The sequence below is a fragment of the Sinocyclocheilus grahami genome, unplaced genomic scaffold (genome assembly GCF_001515645.1).
Source record: "Sinocyclocheilus grahami isolate Dianchi unplaced genomic scaffold, SAMN03320097.WGS_v1.1 scaffold822.1, whole genome shotgun sequence".
Lineage (NCBI taxonomy): Eukaryota > Metazoa > Chordata > Actinopteri > Cypriniformes > Cyprinidae > Sinocyclocheilus > Sinocyclocheilus grahami.
The window spans coordinates 252,633-263,934 of NW_015506001.1; the positions used below are offsets into that span (position 1 = coordinate 252,633).

Genomic DNA, 11,302 nt, shown 5'->3' on the forward strand with positions numbered 1-11,302 from the left:
GTGGAGGACAGAGGAGCCTCTTAAAGAAGAAGTTACAGGTCTGTGAGAGCCAGAAATCTTGCTTGTTTGTAGGTGACCAAATACTTATTTTACCGAGGAATTTGTTAGTTTTAAAAGGAAGAGAATGTGATGTTTCAATATTAGATGTCCTCTTAGAAAGTGAAGACAGAACTAATCTGTGGTGGACAGAAGTTTCACACCTAGAATATCTTATCCACAGCACGTCAGGCCCTCATCCACAGAAATGGTCATTCTGTCAATCGTCGCAATGATGTATTGTCATGTTGTGCTCTTCAAACTCTCAAAGTAGATTGGCTGTGGTCTGGTCTTTGATGCTATCTCAAAACTGCTGCAGAGTGATGCAATATGGCTCCAGGCTTAGAAAAAAAATTAAAATACATTTCAGGAGTTTAGAAAGCATCAAGACATCATTAAAAGAATAACTGTCCATGTAAAACATACAGTACAAAGGGAAATTGAAGGAATTACATTTCCTATTTAACACTGCAGCGACTTCCAGGCAATGGTGGCAGAAGATATGCCAGAACAACCAGCATTGGCTAGCACTTTTCATGATTAAGTGCAGGATTAAGAGCAGCCTAAGTAGGGTCGTTGTGATAACCACAATATTACAATACCACAATACTGACAAGCCAGCTGCACAGGATGGCAATTTTTTTTAAGGCTAAGCCCTTCTCATTTTACACTAAATGTGTCACGAATCTGGTTCATGGACTTCCGTCCAATTACCACCAAAGGTCGCTCTTCCATTTTAATGACTCTCTCACTACACAGTCTTTCACATGTCACCCCTGACTACATTTCCCAGCAGCCATTTCACTAATCACACGTTCACCTGAAACCAATCACACACACACTATATAACACCCACTCAGATCTTGTTCAAACAGCCGAGTATTGTTTAAACGTTTATGCTGTTTAGCGTAGCTACTTTACAGAGTCAATTCCCTGTCATTGTTTGAGCTTTCCATAGTCTAGTCATAGTCTTGCCTTGCCTGTTTTCTCGTGTTCTGACTCTTCCTGTGCATCCTGGATTACCCCTCTCATCTCGCCCTGTTCTGATACTGATTACCCCTCGCCTGGACCATCACCTGTGTTTGGATTAACCCTTTGGATTACCCTGTTTGGACATTGTTCGCCGGAGATCAGCCACGTCCATTTACTGGACTATTCTTGTGTCATGCCCTAAACCAATCACACACACACTATATAACACCCACTCAGATCTTGTTCAAACAGCCGAGTATTGTTTAAACGTTTATGCTGTTTAGCGTAGCTACTTTACAGAGTCAATTCCCTGTCATTGTTTGAGCTTTCCATAGTCTAGTCATAGTCTTGCCTTGCCTGTTTTCTCGTGTTCTGACTCTTCCTGTGCATCCTGGATTACCCCTCTCATCTCGCCCTGTTCTGATACTGATTACCCCTCGCCTGGACCATCACCTGTGTTTGGATTAACCCTTTGGATTACCCTGTTTGGACATTGTTCGCCGGAGATCAGCCACGTCCATTTACTGGACTATTCTTGTGTCATGCCCTCAATATACCTGTTGCCATTGCCTCGCCTGTTTCTGACCACGCCTTTGAATAAAAGCTTTGCAAATGGATCCGCACATCTCTCGTCCCTGTCACCTCGTTACAGAATACTCGGCCACACAAGGATTCAGCAGCTTTTCCAATGGAAATGGACAATGGCTAGGTATGGACACTACAAGATTACTAGTAACCCTTAAACAAGGCACACGATCACTGGAGAGCTATATTCGAGAGTCTTTAACCATCGCTCACTATTCAGCGTTACTAGACATTATTTTGATACAGTTTTTCTGTGATGGCATTAATCAACCTCTTCAGTCTAAGCTTAGGGTCCGCGTTCGTCACTCAGCCAATTTTTGGATTATGCTTTGTTGACTGTTGGCTCTCTATTCACTGTGGCTGTCGCGGAGGAACGCGACCCCGCACTCACTCGTGTAATGGCTGTCACACTAGAGCACACTCACAAAATGGCGGCGACAGCGGAGCCTGATCTCAAAATGGCAGACACAACAGCGCCCGTTATGTCACAGCTGCCAATCCTGAATCAGGTCAAGTCACAGTTGATCTTCAAGAGTCAAGTCAAGTCACAGTTGATAGTCATGAGTCAAGTCAAGTCACAGCTGATCATCATAAAACAAGTCAAGTCACAGCTGACCTTCCTGAGTCAAGTCAAGTCACAGCTGATTTTCCTGAGTCAAATCAAGTCACCACTGATCTTCCTGAATCAAGTCAAGTCACAGTTGATCTTCATGAGTCGTCAAGTCACAGTTGATCGTCATGAGTCAAGTCAAGTCACAGCTTCCATTCCTGAGTCAAGTCAAGTCACAGCTGATCTTCATGAGTCAAGTCAAGTATCAGCTGATCTGCCAGAGCCTCGTCACGTCCCAGTTGATCTGCCAGAGCCACGTCACATCCCAGTTGATCTGCCAGAGCCTCGTCACGTCTCAACTGATCTTCTAGGGTCTCGCCACGTCTCAGCTGTTCGTCCAGAGTCTCGTCACATCACAGCTGATCATCCAGAGTCACGTCATATCATAGCTGATCATCCAAAGTCACGTCACATCACAACTGTTCATCCAGAGTCACGTCACATCACAGCTGATCATCCAGAGTCACATCACAGCTGTTCATCCAGAGTCACACCACATCACAGCTGAACTTCCAGAATCTTATCACATCACAACTGATCATCCAGAGTCATGTCACGTTCTGTCTGTTGCACCCAGATCGTCAAGGTCAGTCCTTCAATATCCCAGTATGGTATCCAGTGTGAGGGATACACCACAGGTGTCTGCACGTGCACCTGGTATCCCCAAACCAAATCACTCTAGTCCTCCCGCTTATGAACTCATTCCCCTGTTTGCAGCACTTCCCGTGTGAGGGGTTGCTTTATGGCCGCGGTTTACACCACCGCCGATTTGCTGGCGGCGCCGGCTACAACATCTCCAGAGGTGGCGGCTTATGCTGCGGAACCTTCAGAGGTAGTGGTGCCCACCGCTGTGCTCCCAGAGACCAGGATGTCTGCTGCAGTCTCTTCAAAGGTGGCAGTGCAGGCTGCAGAACCTTCCGAGACTCTGTGAACTCTCCGTCTGTGAACTCTCTGCCTGTCCTATTATGGCCATGGAGGCCATTTATGAATTTTCGTCCTGCTTTGAACTGGCCGAGGAGGCCATTTATGAACTCATGTCCTGCTCTGAGTCGGCCAAAGAGGCCATCTTAGAACTCCCAACCATGCCTTTAACAACCACAGAGACAGTACATGGACTTTATTTTTTGCACCGATTCAGCCAAAGGGTTTCTAATTACTAGTTACAACTAATTACAAGAAGTTTTTTTTTTACTATAATCCAAATAATGTATAGTCCTACAAAGCTATTATTATCAGAGCATATGAGCAGAGCATAGTGTCACTGAAGGTAGCCATTCTGTCCTAGATGCGTGTTCCGTCTACGCAACACTGACAGATAGCTAACAGTCAGAATTCAGAAAAGGGGCAGACGCAGGAGTAAAGTTGAAAGTTTTACTGTTATATTCTTTCTTCTTCCATTTCTTATTATTTTCTTTTTTGTGGAACTGAAACATATAAAGATTACAAACATTTTGTTACAGAGAGTTCACAAATAAATGCAAATTAATTTACAATGTTATATGAACAAACATAACAAAGGGCTACATTCATGCTCTGCTTAATATTGTTATCACTGAAGAGTAATAGTTTTAAACTCTAACTTATGAATTTCACATGTATACGTGTATATACATTCTTACAAACACTGAAGAAAAGTAATAGACTTACAGGCAAGGCACAAAACGTAAAGGAAATAGAGTAAAGAACTTCTTGGACAACCGCATGGAGAAAATCTGGAACACTGCGATTATTTCCTGGTTAACCTCTAACCCAAGAGTCACATGGTCTAAATCAACCACTAAGAAAATAGCTAACAATTATTAATGTTCTTTGTTGTTACACCAAACTGCCACAAGATGGTGCTAAAAAATAACAAACGAATGCGTGACATGACAGTACCATCATTTTACCAGCGTTGCCCAGTACAGCTGCTTATGGAACAGCAGCGATATAGAGTTTTTCTTTTTTACCACTGTAAACAAAGAATCTCTGTGCTTATAAACACTACTTTAGGGAGGTAAGAGGAAAAGAAAATGCCATGGAAACTTTTCTCAAGGCAGTCAAAAAAATAAGGCCAATTCTGATTTAAAGGTTTGGTAACGCCCATCCCTAACATCCACATCCACACATCATAAATAACTCTGGTTTTCTGTCTGGGAGTTTCCTCTGTTGCTTTGGCTGAAATGATAATATTGTAGTGAGTCTTCAGACTGTATAATTTTGTGCGAAATTATTATAAATTCACATTTGAGATAAATAAATGTGACGTAAACATATGAGAGTTTATCAATAGATTTCTAAATGTGTATGCCTTTGAACTTATCAGTTATCTCTTTTTTTTTACATTAGAAGCATGGAAAACAGCCTTCAAAGATAAATTATCTCCACATAATATGGAATAAACAACATGTGAAATTGTCCCCTTCTTTATCTGCATTCAAATCATCCTTGGAATTATCTATTTTCTCATGCCTATTTATAATTTAGCTATGTTAGTCTCAATGAGTTACATTCCTAGTTTTGATTTTTATTTGGTTTTATGGTTTACGTTGTTTGATTTATATTTTAAACTATATTTCTGTATATATGACTGTCCTTATTGTATTGGTTTCTGTGAAGCACCTTGGTCAGCAATTATGTTGTTTTAAGGTGCTATATAAATAAAAATGACCTTGACCTTGATGTGTTGTCTAAAAACTAGAGTATATTTAAAAAAAATGGTTTGACAAAATAAATGGTTATGTTTTTATATCAGACTTAATAAATAGTAATAGTGAGATTTATATTCATCAGTCTTTTTTCTGAGGAATTGAGCCTTTGTTTGGAGATTACAATTTGGTTGTGAAAATCATCTCTACTTCACCAAATTGCTTCACCTTGTGAAATCTCAGTCACAACTCGATTGACTGGCAGATTCCAAAGCTTGTTATTGGAGGTATTCATATTTTGGATAAAAATTGTGATAAGTCTTACATCAGAAAGCATGTTACTCAAGATATCAGTTGTTATCCAAAGCCACTTGTGAAAATGGAAACATTTGTTTTCTATACCTTCTACTGATAAAATATGGTCAACCATTAACAAGTTTGTTACCAAATAAGGTAAAAAGGAATTCATTTTAAAATACTGCATAGATGTTATCCCTGTAATGCTTTTCTTAATAAGTTTAAAGAAGACATCTCACCACAATATTATTTTTGTAATTCTGAATCTGAAACTCTAACATGTTTATTCTGGAACTGTAATTATTCTGTGATAAGCTAATAAATAATTTACAGAGAAAACCTGGTACACCTTGTAATCATGTACACATTCTGCTTAGCCTCTGTTTTGGATAACAAATATTTTAGAGATGTAGTAATGTAAGCTACATTTGTATGTTTGTTATTGAAATTATTTACACAGCTATAAAAGTATAATGGTTTATTTATTTTTAATCAATTTATTTGTAAATGTTTTAAAATTGTTATTGGGAAAAAAATCCATAACAACAACAAAAACATGATCCAGTGTTAATATAGACATCTCACTCTCTCAGTAGGACTTGGATGGAACCTTTCCCATCATATGTTTCTTTGTATTTTGGTCAGGTTTAAACAGCATAATATAACATTTTGGTGAAAATATGCAAAATAGTAAACCGAAGCTTGAAGCTAAAATGGCAAATATCTCCACAGCTACAGTAACTTTTCCAGGAGAACTGACATAAGCTGGGATAAATGTGATCCATACAGCACAGAATATGAGCATACTGAATGTGATGAATTTAGCTTCATTGAAATTATCAGGCAGAGTCCGAGCCAGAAAAGCTCAAATAAAGCACAAAACAGCCAGTAGGCCAATATAACCCAGCACAGCAGAGAAACCTGTAGTAGAACCCAGACTACATTCAAGAATGATCTTTTCATGATAATATTTCATATTTTTGTAGGGAAAAGGAGGAGATATTGTTAGCCAAAGCACACAGATAAGAACCTGTATAAGTGTAAAGGCAAGAACACTGAGTCGTTGTTGTGCAGGCCCAAACCATTTCATGATATTACTTCCTGGAAGTGTAGCTTTGAAGGCCATTAACACCACTATTGTTTTCCCCAGAACACAGGAGATACAGAGGACAAAAGTGATCCCAAATGCTGTGTGACGCAACATACAGGACCACTCAGTGGGCCGACCAATGAAAGTAAGTGAACAAAGGAAACACAGAGACAATGAGAAGAGCAGCAGGAAGCTCAACTCTGAGTTGTTTGCTTTTACTATGGGGGTGTCCTTCTGACTGTAAAATAGGATGGCCACCAGCAGAGTTAATCCTGCTCCAAACAGTGAGAAAAAGACTAGCACTATACCCATAATTTCTGTGAATGAGAGAAACTCTACAGCCTTTAACACACATTTATTTTTCTCAGCATTAGACCAGTATTCCCCTGGACACTGCTTGCAGTCATTTGAATCTGGAAAGGAAAATGTGATCATTACAGTATAAACAAAAATATATTGGTTTTACTTATGAACTCCTTTGTTAAGTCACTGCATGCAGAAACTGTAGAAGCTGGAAGATGGACTGAAGATTACCCGTCTCATTACTGATTTCTCCTTCTGCACATGGTATACAGTCATAACAGCAGACAGGTCTTCCTTTTTGTGTAGCCTTCCTAGTGCCCGGAGGACAGCTCTCACTGCACACAGACCTCGGCTTCTACATGTAAAAATACAGTATATATTCTACATGTAAAAATACAGTATATATTTTTAAATAGCATACATAGTGCTATTTAACCGACTCTTAAGAACAAAAATACATTCACCAGTATTATTGAGAAAAGAGTATTTCATAATTTAGGCAATAAACCATGACAGTGTTTTTTTTTTTTTTTGGACAAAAATCAAATAAAAGTGCTGTTACAGAAATTGAGCACAATTTCCAGTGCCAGTAAGCAATATAAATACATTGTATACAATTTAAACCACTGGAGAGACCCCATCCACCAAAAACAAAAATCAAATAAAAGTGCTGTTACAGAAATTGAGCACAATTTCCAGTGCCAGTAAGCAATATAAATACATTGTATACAATTTAAACCACTGGAGAGACCCCATCCACCAAAAAAAAATAATGCAAGGTTTGTTTGTTTCTTTCAATATTCATTTGATTCTTCAAGATGTTAGTCATATTAGCTTTTTCAAACTAATGTGGAATTATATACATTTGTAAATGGTTTTGTCGTTTGGACTCTAAATTTTCTGTCCTGAATTTAAACAGATACAGTGCCAAGGTTTTTTTTTTCTGTTAAAATTACACTTGCGTTGTGCTTTATTTTCTTTTTATTGGTCAATTTAAGTATATATTTGACTTCATAACTTAACAAAAAAAAAACCCTCTTTAGAATAAACAATTTAGTGCCATTTACCTCCAGCTGTCCTCCAACCCAGATTATGTTTTCAGCATTAAGCAAAAAGCGCTGGTCGGTGGGCAGTGAGGCATCATAGTATCCCACTGGTTTAAACTGGACTGATCCATCAGAGTCCTGCTGCCAGTTTATGACTTCGTATTGGGCTATTACGCCACCAGTGCTGTCAAACCACACTCTATCTCCCATCTTTACAGTGAAATTTACTTTTTTTAGAGCCTCAGCTACCTATTGAGAAAAAAAAGCATTGTAACACATTTAAACAGAAATGGTTTATTCTCTTGCTCTTATGTTCCATCTGTCTACCGCTCTCTTTTTAAAATTATATTACCTGCTGTGGTTGTATTAACAGATCTTTTTCACAACCTTCTTTGCACTTGAGTAGACTGTGTAATGAATGAGCAACAGCATAAACTGCGTTGTAGACGTTACTTGCATATCTTTGTTCAGGCACATCATCACTGAAGTTTTTTAGCACAAGCAGATCCCGATATATGTTGCAATTTAATGCATATTGAGAAGAATTTCCCTCAGTGTGTAAGCATGGAAATGCTGTTTCCCAGAATACTTTTGTAACATAATCTTCAAAACCTTCAATATCAATTTTTCTCACTGCAAAACCCAGTGACCCTCCCAGTACATGAAAACTGTTTGGAGTGATCAAACGCTTTGCTGTTATCCATGCTTCCACACCAATCATCTGGAGGCCTGTAATGTTTTGAATACTTAGATGTTCAAGTAGGTTGTACATCTCGTAACTGGTAAGAAATGCAACAATCACTTTTGCTGTGCTTTTTTTAATTGTCTCTACCACTTTTTGGAGTTTGTCAGGCTCTGTTCGGTAGAATTTTACAGAGTACTCCACACAAATCCCCTCCTCCTGGGCTGTATTGAGAAATATTGCCATGCCATTGTTTCCATAGTCATTATCAGTATTCACAGTTCCAACCCAAGACCAGCCTAAGAGCTTGACTATGTATGCAAGTGCTCTGCTCTGGTGGTAGTCACTAGCAATAGTCCTGAAGAAAAAGGGGTAATCTTTCCTATTACTGAGGCATTCACATGTGGCTGAGTGACTTATCTGAAAAAGAAAGCACAGGAAACAGTGAAACAGTAATGTGCATGAAGATAGTGGAATATATTTAGTGTTATTGCCCCTTACCACTGGAATTTTAAAAGGTCCTGTAGTTCTGGACAGAATCACTGTTGCAGAAGACTCTGTTTCTCCAATGATCGCATGTATCGGAGACTGTTTGCATATGTGTGTGTCCCCTGCTGCAACATTATGACCATTCATCAATGCCATAGTTGCACTCATAGAAGAGAGTCTTGAACCACATGTATCATAGATTCTGTAGCCAATAGAAACATTTGGAAGCAAACTTTCACTTCGGTTAATCTCCTCAATGGCAAAAATCATGGTCTGTGCCCTTCTGAAATCTCTCAGATTCACACTGTTAACAACAAGTAGGCAAAATACACAACAATAATAATAATAAATACCCAAACGCACTGCAGCAAAATAATAATTGTGTGTGTGTGTGTGAGAGAAACTCTAGCTGTATTAAATACATTATCTTTGAAATGTAACAAACCTGGAGCATGACAGAGGCTGAGGTTTTTTTGTAAACGCAAATGAAGGCATCGTCTCTATGCTTCGGATTGGAAAAAGTGCTCCAATAGTCATGTCTCCATCCTTGGATAACAGCGGGTACTTCGGGTCTCCTATCATGTGGCATACATACTTTTCTGCTTTTGTATGAAATTGATGGAAAAGAACGATTGTGTAAAGAAAGAAAAGCATCCCAAAGATTGAGCTCAACTGCATATGTCAGATGCATTTGACCTGATAAATAATTTTCATTTTTATAGGCACAATTAATATGGATGATTGTTTGTGAACGTAGCCAGTGACTTCATAGGGCAGTACATGAGGCAGGTTAAGTAGGAGTGGAATAGAGTAAAGGTCATTTCAAAGCATCTATGTCAAAGAATGGACAAGTGGATCAATGCTGCACAATTAAATAGACATTAACACCATCACATTTTCTGCATTTCAAGAAGTGATGTGAAATGTGGCCAAGAATTGTCTCATACTCGGGAGTTTGTGCTTTGTAGGAGTGAACACACACACTCACACACACACACACACACACACACACACACACACACACACACACACACACACACATACATATTGCGGTGAGCAGCCATTTTTGCTGCAGTGCCGGAGGAGCAGTTGGGGGTTCAGTGCCTTGCTCAAGGGTCTCACCTCAGTCGTGGTATTGAGTATTATTTGTAGTGCTTGGTCTTGTGCGTGGTTGATATAGCACCACCAAATGCAGGCTTGGGTGCGGGTGAGGTTTCTCCAATCTGCACGAAATTTGGTATGGTCATTGATGACATATTGTAGGACAAAGTTCACTTGTTTTTTTCTGACATAAGGAAGTCATCCATGTTAGATGGAATGTGTGATTTTTACATTTTCACTCACTGATATGAGGGGCTTACCATAGTTAACATATAAATTTGTCTTAGGACATCTTTTGATTTGATACTCAAATTCAGGTGAGATGTGCCTCGTCAGCACCACAGCACCCCCTAGTTTGGAAATGCATATTTAATGCATTTGGAATACAAAAATTTGCACTCATTGAAGCTTAGCAGGATTTAGCAGTTCTTTGGTCATTTGTTTTGGGTGTGGTCAGTTAATTCCATAGCGCCCCTACCATTCCCCCCCCCCCCAAAAAAAAAAGATTGTGTTGTGGTTGTCACATTCTGTCTCATATTCACACATTTTGGTAGGGACATTGCCCTCAATGTGACAAACATATTTCCTATTAACTTTTATTAGCTCCACTCAACAGGAGGTCGGACATTTTGTATTGTTTTAAAATGGCATTCTGTGGGTTTTAAAACTAAATTGTGAAGAAACTTAAATTAAGAAACATAAAAACTGGGAAACAGGAAATGTCATATATCTTCTATGTGAATCCTGTTGTTTACATCAAACTTCACACACATATGTTTGGCTTTGTGCACAGATCACTTTGATGTGAGTAGAGTGGGCCACGATTGTAGTGCCACCAATTGGCATAAGGAAGTAAGCCATTTTAGCAAATTTTTAAATATCCCTTTTTCCTCTTTCTGTAAATTGCTTCAGATGTTTTTATAATAATGACAATGCAGAGTCCAAGTCCAGATTTCAGATTGTTAAAGGGGACATTAGATGCCCATTTTCTACAAGTTGGTATGATTCTTTAGGGTCTTCATGAAATGTCTGCAACATACTTTGGTTAATATTCCTTAATGGTTGTGTAAAAAAACACTATTTTTACCTTCTCAAAAACAACTCTGTTCACAGCAACCCATTTCAGTGCATGTATCTTTAAATGATAATGAGCTCTGCTCTCCCTGCCCCTCTCTTCTGTAGCAGAGGAAAGACGATTTGCAAATAATCATAAAAATATAGAATGTGATATTTACTTCTTCTGGAGATGCAGCTGAATCACAAACAGTAAGTTTTAACTTTTTAGCAAAACCTGCCTTGAATTGTCCCTCCTTCAGAAAGCAGTCTGGAGTAAAATGATCTGTTTTGACATAAACAAATTTAGGTGTATTTGGTGGAGCATTACTATCAAAAACAAAACAATATATATATATATATATATATATATATATATAGGATTGATATTAAAGCACTTTTACTCGTTTA

At 38.7% G+C, this 11,302-nt stretch overlaps 1 pseudogene; it reads right to left on the minus strand.

Annotated features, from left to right (window-relative positions):
• Nucleotides 1–5,716: 5,716 nt before the first annotated feature.
• Nucleotides 5,717–9,415, minus strand: LOC107562405 (extracellular calcium-sensing receptor-like; annotated as a pseudogene).
• Between the last annotated feature and the right edge of the window lie 1,887 nt (nt 9,416–11,302).